We start from the raw sequence: 15,943 nt of genomic DNA on the forward strand, positions 1-15,943 counted from the left end.
TTACTTTATATAGGGCTTTTTTATGCACGCATCTCTGTGATATAATTGTTTACTTTAGGAAATCAAAATGAGCATTGTTAAAGCTATGAAGCTATCATATAACGCACAATAGAATTTACAACTTAGGGGTGGCACCTGCATTAAATACTTCAATTTTATCCAAATTCCAACAGGCTCAATTAACTTTCCACTCATAAATGTCAAGCCGAGGAGAAATCAAATGTGGACATTGCTACAAAACATTTGTCATCGTGTCAGATTCATGTTCAGTGAATCAGTTCTGACTCACTCTAAATACTGCTGTTATATGTACCTGCAGACATGCACACTTTGTATGATCAGTTCCTTAAGTAGATGCTGATTGTAGGTGAATAGGCACTATTTTAAAAAATGTTGATTGCCTATTTTGATTAGAAAATTCCATATTGGCTACATTCTTCTTTGGATGAACTTTATGCTCATCGAGGTGAGAAGTGATGATAACGGAATTGGAACAGATTCTTTATTGCAGCCAATGACATCATCAAGTAGTCCCAATGGGACGCATAACGTGAATTCAGTGCAATACAGAGCCCCCTTCTACTGCCCCATCAATGCAGTTTAATTGTACAATCTTAGAAGAACACCACTACCATTATAGCAATGTGACAGTTTTATTTCCCTTACTAGCCAACTAATAATAATGAATGAAAATAATGGGTAGTTTTATATGATTCTCTTATATGTACTGGGAACTGGATTGCGATCAGCCCTTGTAACTCTTAAAAACGATTAGAGGGAAGAAATGTTCATCCTAGTAGTCCAGGGCTGCTGGGGTAATTTCAAACCAAGGCAGGGGAGGTGAAAGGGAAGCCTTGTAACCCATTAGACCATCCAATATTTGTTTTGCTGTTTATTCTGAGCTACCAGACACTTGTCTTTCAAGTTTGCCCTCTGGTTAGGTGTAACCTCAGAATAGTTGACTGATATTAGGGCTGCTTTTCGTGTGTACTGGTGTAAGTCGGTTCTAAACGGTTAAGAATTGGTGCTAACTTTGCCAGAATGATAATGTGCTAATAGGACTCAAACGTCATGGGCCAGTCTAATTGCATAATTATTTACAGATCCAGATGCAGTTTAAATGCTTGTAGAGAACATCACAGGTAATGGGAGTGGAAAGCTGCGAGTAAGTAAAATTTAAAGAAATGAACAATTAAAAAGAGCTGTCACAGTAGGGTGACAAAAATTCTGAAAGCTTTTGGAAAGGCTCACAAAGCGTCTCAGCCCATTAGCAGCCTTCGCCAAAGCTGAAGGGGCAGGAGATTAATAACTGACAGGCAATAATGAAAGAACCCAAAATGTAGCTATAATTCTGCAGGAAAGTAACAGAGTGGCCTAGCACCTGACCCCCTCCATGGCACTGTCCCCATAAATCTGCGTTGCAGCATCCCTGAAAGGTGGAAGCAGTGTGACCATCACTGTTGCTGTCAATGGTGCATGTTAATAGCAGGTGTTCTTGCAACAGATGCTGCAACTCTGTATCTGATTCACTGCTGACAAGCACCTTGTGAAGACAGTTCCCAACAGCTGTTGCCAGGTAGGTGCAACACTGCCTTCAAAAATTGTAGGTGGCATTATGTTGGTGCAGCCAGTCAGGCTTTGCTGGTTGATGGTCAGCCTGGTGTGGCCTCTTTCATAAAGTGCCATGTAAATGATGCTGTGATTGGGTTGCTTCTGAAGAACTATCCAACATAATAGTCAGGCCTTCATATGTGTATGTGCCATTTGGCCTGTTGTCACAACCTACCTTGAGAGTTGAGTCTCCACATGCACTAATTGTCTGCTAAAGCAAGCTATGTTCATCTTTACCCCCAGATGTGCGAGTACTGGCAGATACACACAAAGCACCTCTCATGTATCCTGACCTGCCTGACGTCGCTTCATTGATCCTCCTCTTCATATGAGGACATATGAGGAGAGGTTGAGTAGATTGGGACTCTACTCATTGGAGTTCAGAAGAATGAGAGGCGATCTTATTGAAACATATAAGATTGTGAAGGGGCTTGATCGGGTGGATGCGGTAAGGATGTTCCCAAGGATGGGTGAAACTAGAACTAGGGGGCATAATCTTAGAATAAGGGGCTGCTCTTTCAAAACTGAGATGAGGAGAAACTTCTTCACTCAGAGGGTAGTAGGTCTGTGGAATTTGCTGCCCCAGGAAGCTGTGGAAGCTACATCATTAAATAAATTTAAAACAGAAATAGACAGTTTCCTAGAAGTAAAGGGAAATAGGGGTTACGGGGAGTGGGCAGGAAATTGGACATGAAGCTGAGTTCGGATCGGTCAAGGCCCTGTGGGTGGCGGAGCGGGCCCAGGGCCTGAGTGGCCGGGTCCTGCTCCTACTTCTTGTGTTCTTTAGATTTGAGGTTAGGATCAGATCAGCCATGATCTTATTGAATGGCGGAGCAGGCTCGCGGGGCCGATTGGCCTACTCCTGCTCCTATTTCTTATGTTCTTATGTTCATCCAAGCACCTCAGATAACGGGAGTCCCGTTGGGAAACCTGTTGGTACGAGCAATGGCCTGGGGAGGGTGGGTGGAAATTAAAACAGTTGGCACAAAGGCTCAAGAGAACTCAAATGCCAACAGAAAAATACACACAATGAGTAAAATAGGCCATAAATGGCCTAAAAACTGTTGTCTGAATCCTCTTACTAGCCCCTTTAAACTCAGCACCCAGTGCCTATTCACATAGGTGTAATTTGAAAGTGGCATGAACCAGGTGTAATTCTAAAATAAAAGGCATGGGGGGTGTTCTTCCACATCATTTGAAAATGATAATGTGTCATGCACAAAAGTGGTGGAGTTCTGACATTACAAATCTCTTCCCCTTTTTCCAGACTATAAAGATCCTTGAATTGCCCACATGGGTTATTTACATGATGAAAGTTGGCCCCATTTTGTGAAGCAAAACATATGGTTTGAGGAAACGGATCCTTTTCCAAGTTGCCCTTAGCTGCACATTACATCCACAAGCACAAACAATTACCATTCAACCACAAATTCATATGCTGTAAAATTTACAGCTAATTCTCCACTGCTCTTCATTCTTAACCAGTTTTCATTGACAAACACCTGAATCCTCATTGCATGCAAGAATAGAAGGCTGTTCCGCAAACCTGAAGTCTGTGTTTTGACCCTTCTTGAGTCTCACATATCAAAGCAGTATGTTGTACATATGCCAGGTTTCTTTAACATTTTATATTATTCTAGTACAAACAGCACCTTCACTCTTTGTTCGCAAACAAGCCACAGAATTAAAGATTAATCGGCTGTGCGATGAGTGAATTGCCGCCACAATCAGAGCAGAATGTTTCAAGGCTTCCAATGACTGACTGAAAGAGTGTGGAATGCCTGTCATGCCTGAATGTCTGAATTCACCTCCCTGACACGGCAACCCAGTCATCTGACAACTCTTTCACTTTGTATGTAGTCTCCTTGGAAAAGCATTTCCACTAAGAAGTCAAGCAAGAAGCAAAGCAACATTGCAAAGATCCTTTGTATCCTTAAGTGACAAGAACTACTTAATGTCAGACTAGACACTGTTATTTGAACCTGTCTAAGTGAAGTCTGAAATGTGTTCTTATAATTTAACTTTTCTTGAGGAACAGGGACAGAAGAAAATTATTGTATTGTAATCTGAACCTGAATAAATGCCTATGCAGTAAATCTAACAAAATCATAGCAGTATAGTTGTAGTATTCTGGATTTTATTTATAGAATTGATTTGCTTTCCACACAGAGAATACACATATTAAAATTACTCAACATGTTACAGCCTAGTAAAAGTCCTCCTCCTTCAGCTATATCCTTTTTCTTCAGTCTTTCTCCACCCAGCATAGCTCAGAAGCCACAAGCTTCCAGCGCTTGTTAAAGCATAGAATTAGCATATTGATTACTTTAAATAAATTTTTAATCAATCTCATATTACATAAATTAATGCAGACCAAGGGGTAGAGTTTTCTCTTTGGGCGCAATCGATAATTGGGCGCAAATTGCTCTGGAAAATTGCGCTGGCTGGATTACAGTTCGAGTTTCCGCTAAAAAGCGTTTGCATGAACACAAACATAAAATCTTCCATGAATCAATGCAATCAGGCAGCTTAACAGAGCATTATCGTTCACTTTTTCCTTTGCAATAAAAAATATTCATTGATGTATTTAAAATGTATTTAAGTGTGGTAACCTGGTGTAGTGTCATTAATACAGCTGAAAATGGATTTATCACCAAAAATAAGCATTTTTAATAAGGGTGTCTAGTCCTCCACCTGTGAGTAACCTGATTTTAAGTCACTGAAAATGACTTTTAAAAAACTATACTGAACCATTTACTACTGTCATTGATGTACACTTGTCAGTTTCTTAGTAAATTAAACATTGTTTAATAATTAAAAATGTTTAAATGGTGCCTTCTATTGTGCCTGTGCGTCTAAGAAAACGAGTTTAATTTGAAGACCCTCATCGAATGGTAGCAGACTGGGACAATCTTGCGGAAACTCACCATCCTCATTATTTCATTCGGGGGTGTGGCCAGTTTTGTGGGCGGGGCCGGCTTCAGCACGATGATTTTTGAACCAGTGCAAAAGATCGCGGAAACTCGATGTACGCTGGACGTAATTTACGCCCAGCGTACATCGAAATTCTTCGATCTTTTGTGCTGATTTGGCCGGATTGCGCTGAAAAAAAACAGCACAATCTAGCGGAAACTCTACCCCCAAATGTTTAATGAAATTTCAGCCTTCACAGCCCTGCACTCTTAAAGCACAAGGTATCGCTGAATCTGAATTGCAAAAGACTTTTCTTCCTAAACCCTTTCACTTTGCTACATCTTTATCCACTTTCAAAGCTACCTCCCCTAACTGTTCTGACAATTTCTGCTCAGTTCTTAATCCCCCCTCTGCAAACACACACTTCTAAAGTGCCTTGGAGAGTTTCGTTATGGTAAAGGTACTATATAAGTATAAGTTGTTGTTGCTAGTTGCTCTTAAATCTGTTCTTCAACAAACATCCTTTCTGCATTATTTACTGTCCTACTTAAACTCTGAATATATTCCCAACATCATTGCTGAGCCTCGGGCTACTCCAGATATCACTCCCAGGCCTCAAGCTGCTTCAAAGCCTTCTCCCAAGGCCTGCTCCCTGAACTCAAACTGCCTTACACCCAACTTTCCAGGCATATCAGATAGCTTTATAAAAGACTTTACCATAGTGATAAGTGTCAACTTCATACTAATTTGCCCTCTTTAAGTTAATTTAAACAAATAAACATTTGCTTAAGTTTGCACCAATTCTGATTCGGAGGTACCTGGTGCTTTAAATAAAATGACAGCATATATGTCAAGTAGTAGAGGTAATGCCTGGTATAGTATTGAGCCATACAGGCTGAGTGCTGAATTAGCTGGTCTCAGCTGGAGCAGCAGTTAGATGCTACAATTGATTTCAATGTTAAAGCTCAGCTATGATTGCCTCTGTCACGAATTTGAAATTTTGCCTTGTTCCATTTTTAATTAAAGAAGCATATGGTGTCCACAACATGCTTCAAAGCATAAATGGATTTAATGCCTCAAAATAGTTTAAACCTTGATCTTTTTATGAATCTTAAATTCAGCAGTGTATCCTTATAGAGTATCACTATGAAATAGGTCTGTCTCATAGGTTTGATGAAAGGTCATTTACCTGAAACATTGGCCTCAATATTAACCCTCCCCCACCCACGACGGGCAGGAGAGGTTCGTGGTGGAGGGGAGGTTAAAGAGTTAAATACGGGAAACGCGATGCCAACATGCTGCGCAGGTGCCCGCCACCTTTTTTTACGGCGGCGGATATCAAGCTGACTGAGTATCCCACCGTGGAGAGACGGGACACTTAATTGACATATTTAAATCGGACTCCCACAGTGCAATTGGAAGCCCGATTTAAAATTTACTGTTGCTCCACGGGTTTCCCGGGTTCGGGAAACTCGGCAGCGAAAGGGAGGCGGGAGCTGCAGGTTCCACAAGGTAAGTGCCTCTTTCAGCACTTCCTGTGGGCCAGGAGGAGCAGGAGTGCTCCTCCAGGCTCCTCAAGGAAGCCTTGGGCCACTTCCCCTCCCCGTCCACCTCACGATGGCGGGCCTCTCCCCCCAGCCCCAATCGCGAGCCTCTCCCCCCTCCCTATCACGAGCCTCTCCAATCTCTCAATTTCCGGGCGCTGTCCCCAAGGGTCCCCGGATGCGGCCTCCTGCTGCTGGCGTTCCCTCCTGCCCTCTGGCTACTTGCCAGGTGGGGAGCGGAACTAAAAAATGTTAATGAGGCCCTAGCTTTAAGTTTGGCAGGAGCTCCGTGTCCCTGGCCTTGCTGAGTTCTTTGACCATTTTCGGCCTCAGCTGCACCCTCCCCGCCTTCCCGTAAGTATTGCGGCTGTTAACGTTTTCTCTCCACAGATGCTGCCTGACCAGCTGAGTTTTTCCAGCATTTTCAGTTTTTATTTGAGACTTCCAGCATGTGTAGTATTTTTTTGTTTCTGGCTCATAATTTGTTATGTACAGCTCACTGAACAGCAACTCCCTAGAATATTACATATATGCAGGTTAAATTATCCAATTTAACCTATAATGTGTAAAGTTAATCCTGTACTTTCAGTAACATGTCTGTCATGATTTAGAAGCTGTCTGTTCAGGGTATGGCTGTGCTGAAATCGAGCTAAGTGCACACACATTTAAGTTTGTTATTGCCATAAGCTCATTGATATGCATATTCACCAATAAAGTATTCAAATTTATTCTCCATTGTTTCCTGTGATTCTCTTTGGCGTCATAGAACCGTAAGATTCTTTCTAATTTAAACTGTAAGGGTAGAGCTTCCGCTAGATTGCGCTGGTTTTATCAATGCAATCCACCTGAACCAGTGTAAAAGGTTGTGGAAAATCAAGCGCAATTTACGTGAGGTTGAAATTGAGTTTCTGCAATGTTTAACATTGGTTCAAAAATCATTGCGCCCGATGCCGGCCCCGCCCCCAAAACTGACCACGCCCCAGATCGAAATAACGAGGATGGTGCATTTCCATCGATTGCCCTTGTCTGCAGCTTAGACGCACAAGCACTAATAGGCAGGTTTTAAACGTTTTTACATATTAAAAACTATTTAATTTAGTAAGAAACTGACTAGCGTACACCAATGAAAGTAGTAAATGGTTCAGTATAGTTTTTATAAGCCATTTTCAGTGATTTAAAACTAGGTTACACAGGTGGAGGACTAGACACCCTTATTAAAAATGTTTTGTGATAAACCCATTTTCAGCTGTATTAATAAAACTGCACTATGTTACCACTCTTAAATACATCTATGAATATTTTTTATTGCAAAGAAAAGAAAAGTAAACAATTACGTTCTAGTATGCTGACCGATTGCGCTGGTCCATGGAGGATTTTACGTTTGTGATTATGCAAATACATTTTAGCGGAAACTTTAACTGTAAGTTAAGCAGTACAATTTTCGGGCACAAATTTCGCCCAATTACCAATTGCGCCCAAAGTGGAAACTCTACCCCATTATGTATATATGTAGTTCTGAACCAAACTCCACTTTTGTCCTTATTCCATGGTCTAATAAAAGATGTGGAGATGCCGGTGATGGACTGGGGTGGACAAATGTAAGGAATCTTACAACACCAGGTTATCGTCCAACAAATTTATTTTAAAATCACGAGCTTTCGGAGATTATCCCCTTCGTCAGGTGAATGAGTGAAAGGTTCTCAAATCGCATATCTTATATTAGGCTGGGACACCATCACACCAATCAAAAGGTGTCGTTGGTGTTCAGACAGATTAGCCATGGAGAACAGTACGTCCCAGTACACTGAATATACATTGTGTCAAATTACACAGACAGAGAGAAAGAGACCCAAATGGCAGAGAGAGAGAGAGAATATTAAAAACAGATAACTTTTTTTTCCCTTGCTGGTGGGGTTACGTGTAGCGTGACATGAACCCAAGATCCCGGTTGAGGCCGTCCTCATGGGTGCGGAGCTTGGCTATCAATTTCTGCTCGACGATTTTGCGTTGTCGTGTGTCTCGAAGGCCGCCTTGGAGAACGCTTACCCAAAGATCGTTGGCTGAATGTCCTTGACTGCTAAAGTGTTCCCCGACTGGGAGGGAATCCTCCTGTCTGGCGATTGTTGCGCGGTGTCCGTTCATCCGTTGTCGCAGTGTCTGCATGGTCTCGCCAATGTACCATGCTCCGGGGCATCCTTTCCTGCAACGTATGAGGTAGACAACGTTGGCGAGTCACAGGAGTAAGAACCATGAATCGTCGAGCAGAAATTGATAGCCAAGTTCCGCACCCATGAGGACGGCCTCAACCGGGATCTTGGGTTCATGTCACGCTACATGTAACACCACCAGCAAGGGAAAAAAAAGTTATCTGTTTTTAATATTCTCTCTCTCTCTCTCTCTCTGCCATTTGGGTCTCTTTCTCTCTGTCTGTATAATTTGACACAATGTATATTCAGTGTACTGGGACGTACTGTTCTCCATGGCTAATCTGTCTGAACACCAATGACACCTTTTGATTGGTGTGATGGTGTCCCAGCCTAATATAAGATATGCGATTTGAGAACCTTTCACTCATTCACCTGACGAAGGGGATAATCTCCGAAAGCTCGTGATTTTAAAATAAATTTGTTGGACTATAACCTGGTGTTGTAAGATTCCTAATAAAAGATGACACACAAAATTTCCTTAACCACTTGCCTCTTGCCCTTATACAGAAAATTATGAGATACTAATAAATTGCCTGTGGTGAATACAGTCAGTTGGTGAATATAAGTTTTTTCTTTAATATGCAAGGTGGTGATTGGGTGGGGAGATTTCAGAAATTCGCTCCACAGAGCCACTTAGTGGCTGGAGTCTGCAACTGTACTGTGACAACTGACATTGCAAAATTGAAAGGAAAATGTTGACATTGCAGTTTTAAAAGTGTAACCAACAGTTTCTGGACAGGAAATATGTTCCCTACACAAGATTTTTGATAATATATAGATGTTCAATCAGATAGTTAAGTGGCACCTTTTTAGATTACTTACTTATTGGCTTCATAATGCAATGCTTAACTTGAGAATATTGACCCCTAAAATGGACAAAATTTTACTTTTGTTATTAGTGTTGGTGATTCTTTCTACTACGTAGCTAAAAATCTATTTTCAGAAATACAATGTGGATCCTGATGCTTCTGAGTAACTATTTAAAACTTGGCTTAAATACTATTCTGGTGCATTATTGAAATGACAGAGATGAATGGGCACACACGATGCTAGCTATTGTGTGGCATTCCTCTCCCTTTTCCACCTCCCGTGATTTCAGTTGTAGTGCAACTTGTGCAAAGCTGAAGCAATGTATACTAGTCCCTTAAGGTGGCCTCACACCTCTCGCTGAAATACAATGCATTTTCAGTGTCACAACTTCACTCCCTAGTTATACCAGTTTTTGTATTACTGTGACTTGAAGATCTTGTTGCATTGATATATAACTCTTCTATAACTATATTACCTTCCTTATGAAGTATGATTGCAATCTTCAGATTTCTCTGCCTTTAATAACCTTACACCCTGTTGAGCTAGTGGGGTGGTGTCTGGAAAAATAAAGGGTTGAGGTACTTCTCCCAAATAGGAACAAAGAAATGTACTGGGCCAGAAAAGACCATTTTTGGACCATCTGGTCAGCTCAACATTTCAAAAACAGAATATGCAGTTCACTATCTATCACTAAATGCCTGTCCAACTCCCTCTTAAAATTACTGATGTTATCAACCTCAAAAGCCTATCTATACTATCCATTTCAAACAATCACCGCCCTCTATGTCAAGTAGAATCTGTCCATTCACCTTTCCTTTGCTGAGCTTCACCCCAAGGCCCCTTGTTGTTATTCTTGGGATTAGTCACCACTCACTCTCCTACTCACCTTTGCTAATCTATCGCCCCACCATTGACAAGTCGTTTGTTTCATCATTTGAGTCCTGCCAGCATAAATTTCACCTTGAAGGTGGGAACATTAGTTGTTACCAGAATTACTTTTTGACAGCCCAAGAGATCTTGTACATTTTCAAGAACACACTTTGAAGTTATTTTCTTCTGTGAACTAAGTGTGTTTCATCTGTATTCAAGAGGCATGGTGAAATGACTTTGATAATTATATTAGTGGTAGAATGTGACTTTCACTAAAGGAGAAGAACATAGCAGTGAAAAATCACAACTTTTGGTGGCTAGCATTAATTTTAGTGCTCACCGATACTCACATGCAAAGAGGAGGCCTAACGTCTGTTGAAGGCCCCCTTTGTAAAACTAGGCCGCCCTGAATGCAGCCGACGCCGAGGAAGCTGTGTTCAGGAAACCAAGTCTCCATGTAAGTTTTTAAAAAATACTTACCTGAGTGTGGAGCTAGGTGGAACAGGAATGCTCCTGTTCCTTTCGGCTGCACATTAAAGCCATGGGCCACTTCCGGCCACTGGTCGCCTCTCTCCCGATTGTCTCCTCCATCTCCTGGTCGCTGCCTCCCTTGCTCCCCAGTCATTGCCTTACCCCCATCCCATTCACCCCCCCTCCCTCCTGATCGCTTCTCCTCCTCTCCTGGTCACCCCCCCCCCCCCCCCCAACCACTCTTCCAAGACCTACCCGATGGCTATTGTCAGCGACACAGTGGCCCAAAATTGATATGTTTTCACAAGGCAAGCTTACCAGCAGGTGTCTGCAGCTGTAACCTAAATGAGGGCTTTGGGCCTACCTGTTCCAATGCAGGGAATGTTCTCTGCACCCAGCTTGAGCCAGCCTGCCAAATTCTGGGCCATTGACTTTCATCCTGGAGCACTATGATTAACAGGCAGTAGGTCATTCCAAGGTATGGGTGAGACCTCGGCACCTTTCAAGGGAATATGAAACCTAGGATTTGATCCTCAGGAGTTACTTCTTTGAATTTGGGTAGTCTCAGCATCGATTCCGTAACAGGGGGTTCACTTAGCTGGGTCGTTTTACTTCCGGCACAATGTCGTGCTCCACTTCAGAGTGTGCTCTCCAAATGTGGAGCTCTGCTGTTGTTCCACATTCCCCATTAGAATTCTCTTTTTCCCTCATCAAATATGGTAACTTGTTACCTGCTCCATATCTGTCAGTCGGAACAAAACCATGCTATTGAAATGATTGATAGGTAGTTGTACCTAAATATAACATACAGATAACAGATTGAACAGGTCTGTTGTGGCCATATACTCAAATATGTCTGACACCAGCTTTTGGTTGGGATATATTGAACAACAGGCATAGTCTTACTCTTCTTATGTCAATCATGTTAATACTTCTTTGCGCTGGTATGTGCTGAGTCAGCCAATCTCAGCTAGGGTGGGATAGGGAATGCTAAAATTAGTCCTAATGCTCCTGGGTTAGGGAGGGGAAGATCAGCCAGTGCTCCCATTCCTGCTGAAAGTGTGTGTGTGTGTGTATATTGTATATATTGGGACAGAATTGGGCTCAGCTGTGAAGCTCCTGAAGTTGAATAATCTTTCACCCTTCACTGTCTAGACTTATATGTGAAAATGACACTTGGATAAGGTGCCAGAGGGTGACCAGAATCCATTTGTGATTTTATCACTTGTAATGTATCTGATTCACTTCAATTTAATTGCAATTTGTCATATCACAGTACTGGCCATGTATGCTGTATGTAAAGGTCCATCTCATGGAATTTGACCATTCTGGCATCTATTATATTCAACTGCTGCGACAGTACAGTGTGCAGAAAGGTTACCCAAACGGTTTGGGGGCCTTTCTTTTAAAAAAAATATTCTTTGAAGTTTGTTGTTTTACTTTTGATCTTGGTTTTAAATAACACATCATAAAACTTCTGAGGAGAATTCTCCTGTCTGTACATTTGATGAGACTGCCCGGGGTGAAGAAAGTAGTGACCATGGCACAGATGTGACAAGTTCAATCTTTCTTGTTCTCTGTTTTTATGTAGTATCAGCACATGGAAGGACAAGTCTACAGGAGTGTTGAAGGCCCCTTGAAGTGCAACCTACTATCTTACCCAGGGTCTGGTGGTAGCTCAGTATTGTCAGAACTTGGAAAGGGTGAAAATAAACACCTGGCTGTAGTGCATTGTTATCACTACCACTAGACAGTCCCGGGAAATTGCGGGCGCGTTGGTGGCGGAGGGTCTCTGAAAATTGGGGAAATCCCGTTCAGGTCCAAACCGCAGACTTCCGTGTTCCCCATCGATGCGCTTGGGTGTGTGCACGCCTCCCGAATGCGGAAGTCTCACCGGCAATTAAAGCCGGCGGGATGATAATTTAGTTGAGCTAGTTGAAGTACTTGAAGTACTTAATTTTCTACACATTTTGGCAGGGGTGTGATTTCGAAGCATCCTCAGCGTGTTTCCCGTGCTGTGGGAAACGCTCCCTGTTGCAACAGACGTGTTTCAGCCAGCAGCCAGTGGGACATTCAAATGCTTATTTGACAGATGGGAAGAAAAGGTCATTTATTGCAGCAGAGCACTCTGTTATTTCAGACAAAGTTTTGGCTGCAAGATCTTTGTGTTTTCATTGAAAATTCTTACTTTCCACTCAAAATTCTGCTGTTCAAACATATTTAACTACTTTGCGGACCCCCCTCAAACTCACACTGTCAGGATGGCTAGACACGGCATCCACCTCCGCCATGTGGAGCTCCACAACACAGTGCTGCGCCACAGAGACCTGCATAAGAGCTCAGGGCAACAACAGAGAGAGCGACGTCACAGGAGGCACAACCCTCGCCATAGGGTCCACAGACCGTGGCTCAGCTTCCTGGACCTCTCTGAGGAGCAGTGCATACGGTAGTCGCAGACATCTGCAGCTTCTTTCATGCCGAGCTGCTCCTGCCTGGGCCGAGCAGCACCTCCTTACCTGTCGCTGTCAAAGTCACCACTACCCTCAACTTCTTCGCCTCCGGATCATTCCAGGGTAGCACCAGGGACATCGCCGGGGTCTCTCAGCCGTCTGCACACAAGTGCATAAGGCAGGTCACCGACAGCTTGTTTCGCAGGACCTCGCAGTACGTCAACTTCCCCAAGGATGACCTCAGCCAGATGGAGAGGGCAGTGGGATTACACTCAGTGGCTGGTTTCCCATGAGTGCAGGGTGTGATCGATTGCACCTATATAGCAATACGAGCACCTCCACATGAGCCAGGACTGTTCATCAACAGGAAGGGCGATCGCTCCATCAACACTCAGCTCGTTTGTGACCACCACAAAAGATTCCTTCACGTGTGCACCAGATTCCCTGGTAGCTGCCACAATTCCTTCATCCTCCGGGAATTCAACATCCCGCCCCTCTTCCATGCACCGAATACCCTTAAGGGCTGGCTCCTCGGGGACAAGGGATACCCCCTGCACACATGGCTCATGACACCTCTGAGGATCCTCATCAACGAGCAACAGCATCGATATAATGACGGCCACATCGCTACCAGGTCTACAATTGAGCATGCTGTAGCGCTGCTCAAGATGCGATTTAGGTGCCTTGATTGTTCTGGGGGAGCGCTTCAATACGCACCAGACAGAGTGGGACACATTATAGTCGTCTGCTGTGCCCTGCACAACAGGGCACAACAGAGAGGGGTGCCGCTGAAGGAGGCCCCATCCACATCTGCCACCCACATTGAGGAGGAGGAGGAGGAGGAGCAGCCCATGGGCAGAACAATGGCTCACCTGGCTGCTCGTGAGGCCAGGGAGTCACTGATATGTGAACAGCTCTCCTAACATCAGACAGTGTGAAGAGTCCAGTCCTCAAACCACATGAATAGAGCAGCGGCCACACCAGCAACCCCCAACCCCGCCCCCTGCACAATATAGTCCTGCAATTACACATACGCCCACTGTAGTGACCCAATGGGCGGAATCAAGTGTCGCTGTTCATGGTGAACCTCATGAAAGGGCCTTATTACAGAAGCCAGTTAAGAATGGCCAAGATGTGGCATTGGTGGTGACAATAATAATATTTAATGTGAGTTTAACAAAAAGCAAATATAAATAAAAAACATGACGAACCGTCAAACACCCTTGTGCAGACCCTTTGTGCTTACAAAACCTTCGCCTTTCTCTTCCAACTACTTCTACATGGTGCATCCCCTATGGCTGCAGCAGAGGTAATGGCAGGTTGCTCTTGTTCATGCCCTGACCAATTAGATGCTCTGTGTGGATGCCCTCTGGGTTTTGGTGCCCGTGAGGGACCCTCCAACGACTGCTCCACCTGCACCCGTGCAGGGGCAGACTCGGCCACCTGGAGAGGAGGCAGGATTGCGGGTACTGGTTGAGATGGGGGCCTTGATTGGCGTCCCCACTTCCATGTTCCATCATCCCAGCCATGGGCCAGGCCCACACCACTCCTACCACTCTGCTGGATGACAGTTTGGAAGACATGTGTGAAACCTTGTAAGGCCAGTGCTAGTGTATCTGCCTACCTGTTTAAGGCGGCAGAATATTGTTCACTGTGAGTCCGAACGGCCGTTGTCAGGGCCTGAATGGTCTCATTTGTGTGCCGTGCTTGAAGCTCAATGGGGGCTAACCTTCCCTCCATCGCAGACATTCCCACACTTAACCGCAACACTATCTCAGAGATGCCCTCGCGTCCCTGTGACACTATCTCAGAGATTCCCTCCCGTACCTGTGCCACCATTCCACTCATGCAGGAGTTGGTCTCCTCCATCCTCTGCGCTATTGTGGAGAGTGCGCGTGGCACCTGTTCCAGCACCTCGCAAATGTGCTGCTGTCCCTCGATCATTCTCCTTTTAAAGGATGGCCCCCAAGTTTCTGCATTCTGCATCTGCGGACTCTCTGCAGCTGCCCCTGCCACCAGTGTCTGCTCGTGCTCATGTGTGTGGTAACTCACCAGGTGCCAACCCAACTAACTGAGGACTGGGACCCACCGAGGGGTGAGTATCTGCGCTGGTGGATGGCTCGCTAAGATGTGACGGTGCACCCTCAGAGGCCGGCAGGTCACCTGAAGAATCGTCCTCTGCCATCAAAGCGGTCGCTGAAGGCGCTGTAAGAGAACAGAGGGCAATATTAGGCATCATCATAGACGTGTCATGTTGCGATGAGCATACTGAGGTGCTGAAGATGGCGAGGCATGTTAACATCAATTCATATTTTGTGTGATAAATGTTAAAGTTCTGTCACCAGACATTTGTTGGGTGCCAGTCTCGGCGTCCCTGACGGACAGGCACTCAAGGGTTCGGTTAAGCTCCAGCGCCTCCTGCTCTGCCTCTGTGAGGACAATGTTTTGTTGCAGCCCCCCTCCGGTCCTCACCTTCTCCCGTGCATTCCGAGCCGTCTTCTCCTATAAGGGGAGAAAGTAGAGTGAGGGATGGTGACGTGGCCAACTGATGAATGCATTGGTTTGGGTGAGGCTGACCATGCAATAAATGCATCAGAGGGTGAGTATGAGACAGAGCCATGACATTGGATGAGGATTGGGTTGAATGGTAGTGGTGGGGTGACTAATGGGGAGGTGAGGAAGTGCAGGTAAGTTGAGGATGAGCCTTAAGTGGGTGTGAGGAGTGATGGGATAGAGTAGTGTTGGCAGTGCGGAATGAGTTGGGGGATGGGGGCGGTGATGTGGAAGATGGAATGTAGGAGAATGAGTAAGTGTACTCACTTTGGCTGACCTAGTTAGGTCACTGATCCAGGTACAGGATATATTGCTGCTGCTGGTGACCTCCTCTGCCACCTCGAGCCAGGCCTTCTTGGAGGCAGAGGCAGGGCACTTCCTCACATCCGTCGGGTAGAAGACATCCCTCCTCCTCCTCACCCCATCCAGTAGCACCTGGAGTGAGGCATTGTTGAATCTTGGAGCAGCCTCTCCCCTTTGCTTCTCCATTGTGCTGTGTGGGTGTTTGCTCCAG

Source organism: Heptranchias perlo, chromosome 4 (assembly GCF_035084215.1).
Source record: "Heptranchias perlo isolate sHepPer1 chromosome 4, sHepPer1.hap1, whole genome shotgun sequence".
Lineage (NCBI taxonomy): Eukaryota > Metazoa > Chordata > Chondrichthyes > Hexanchiformes > Hexanchidae > Heptranchias > Heptranchias perlo.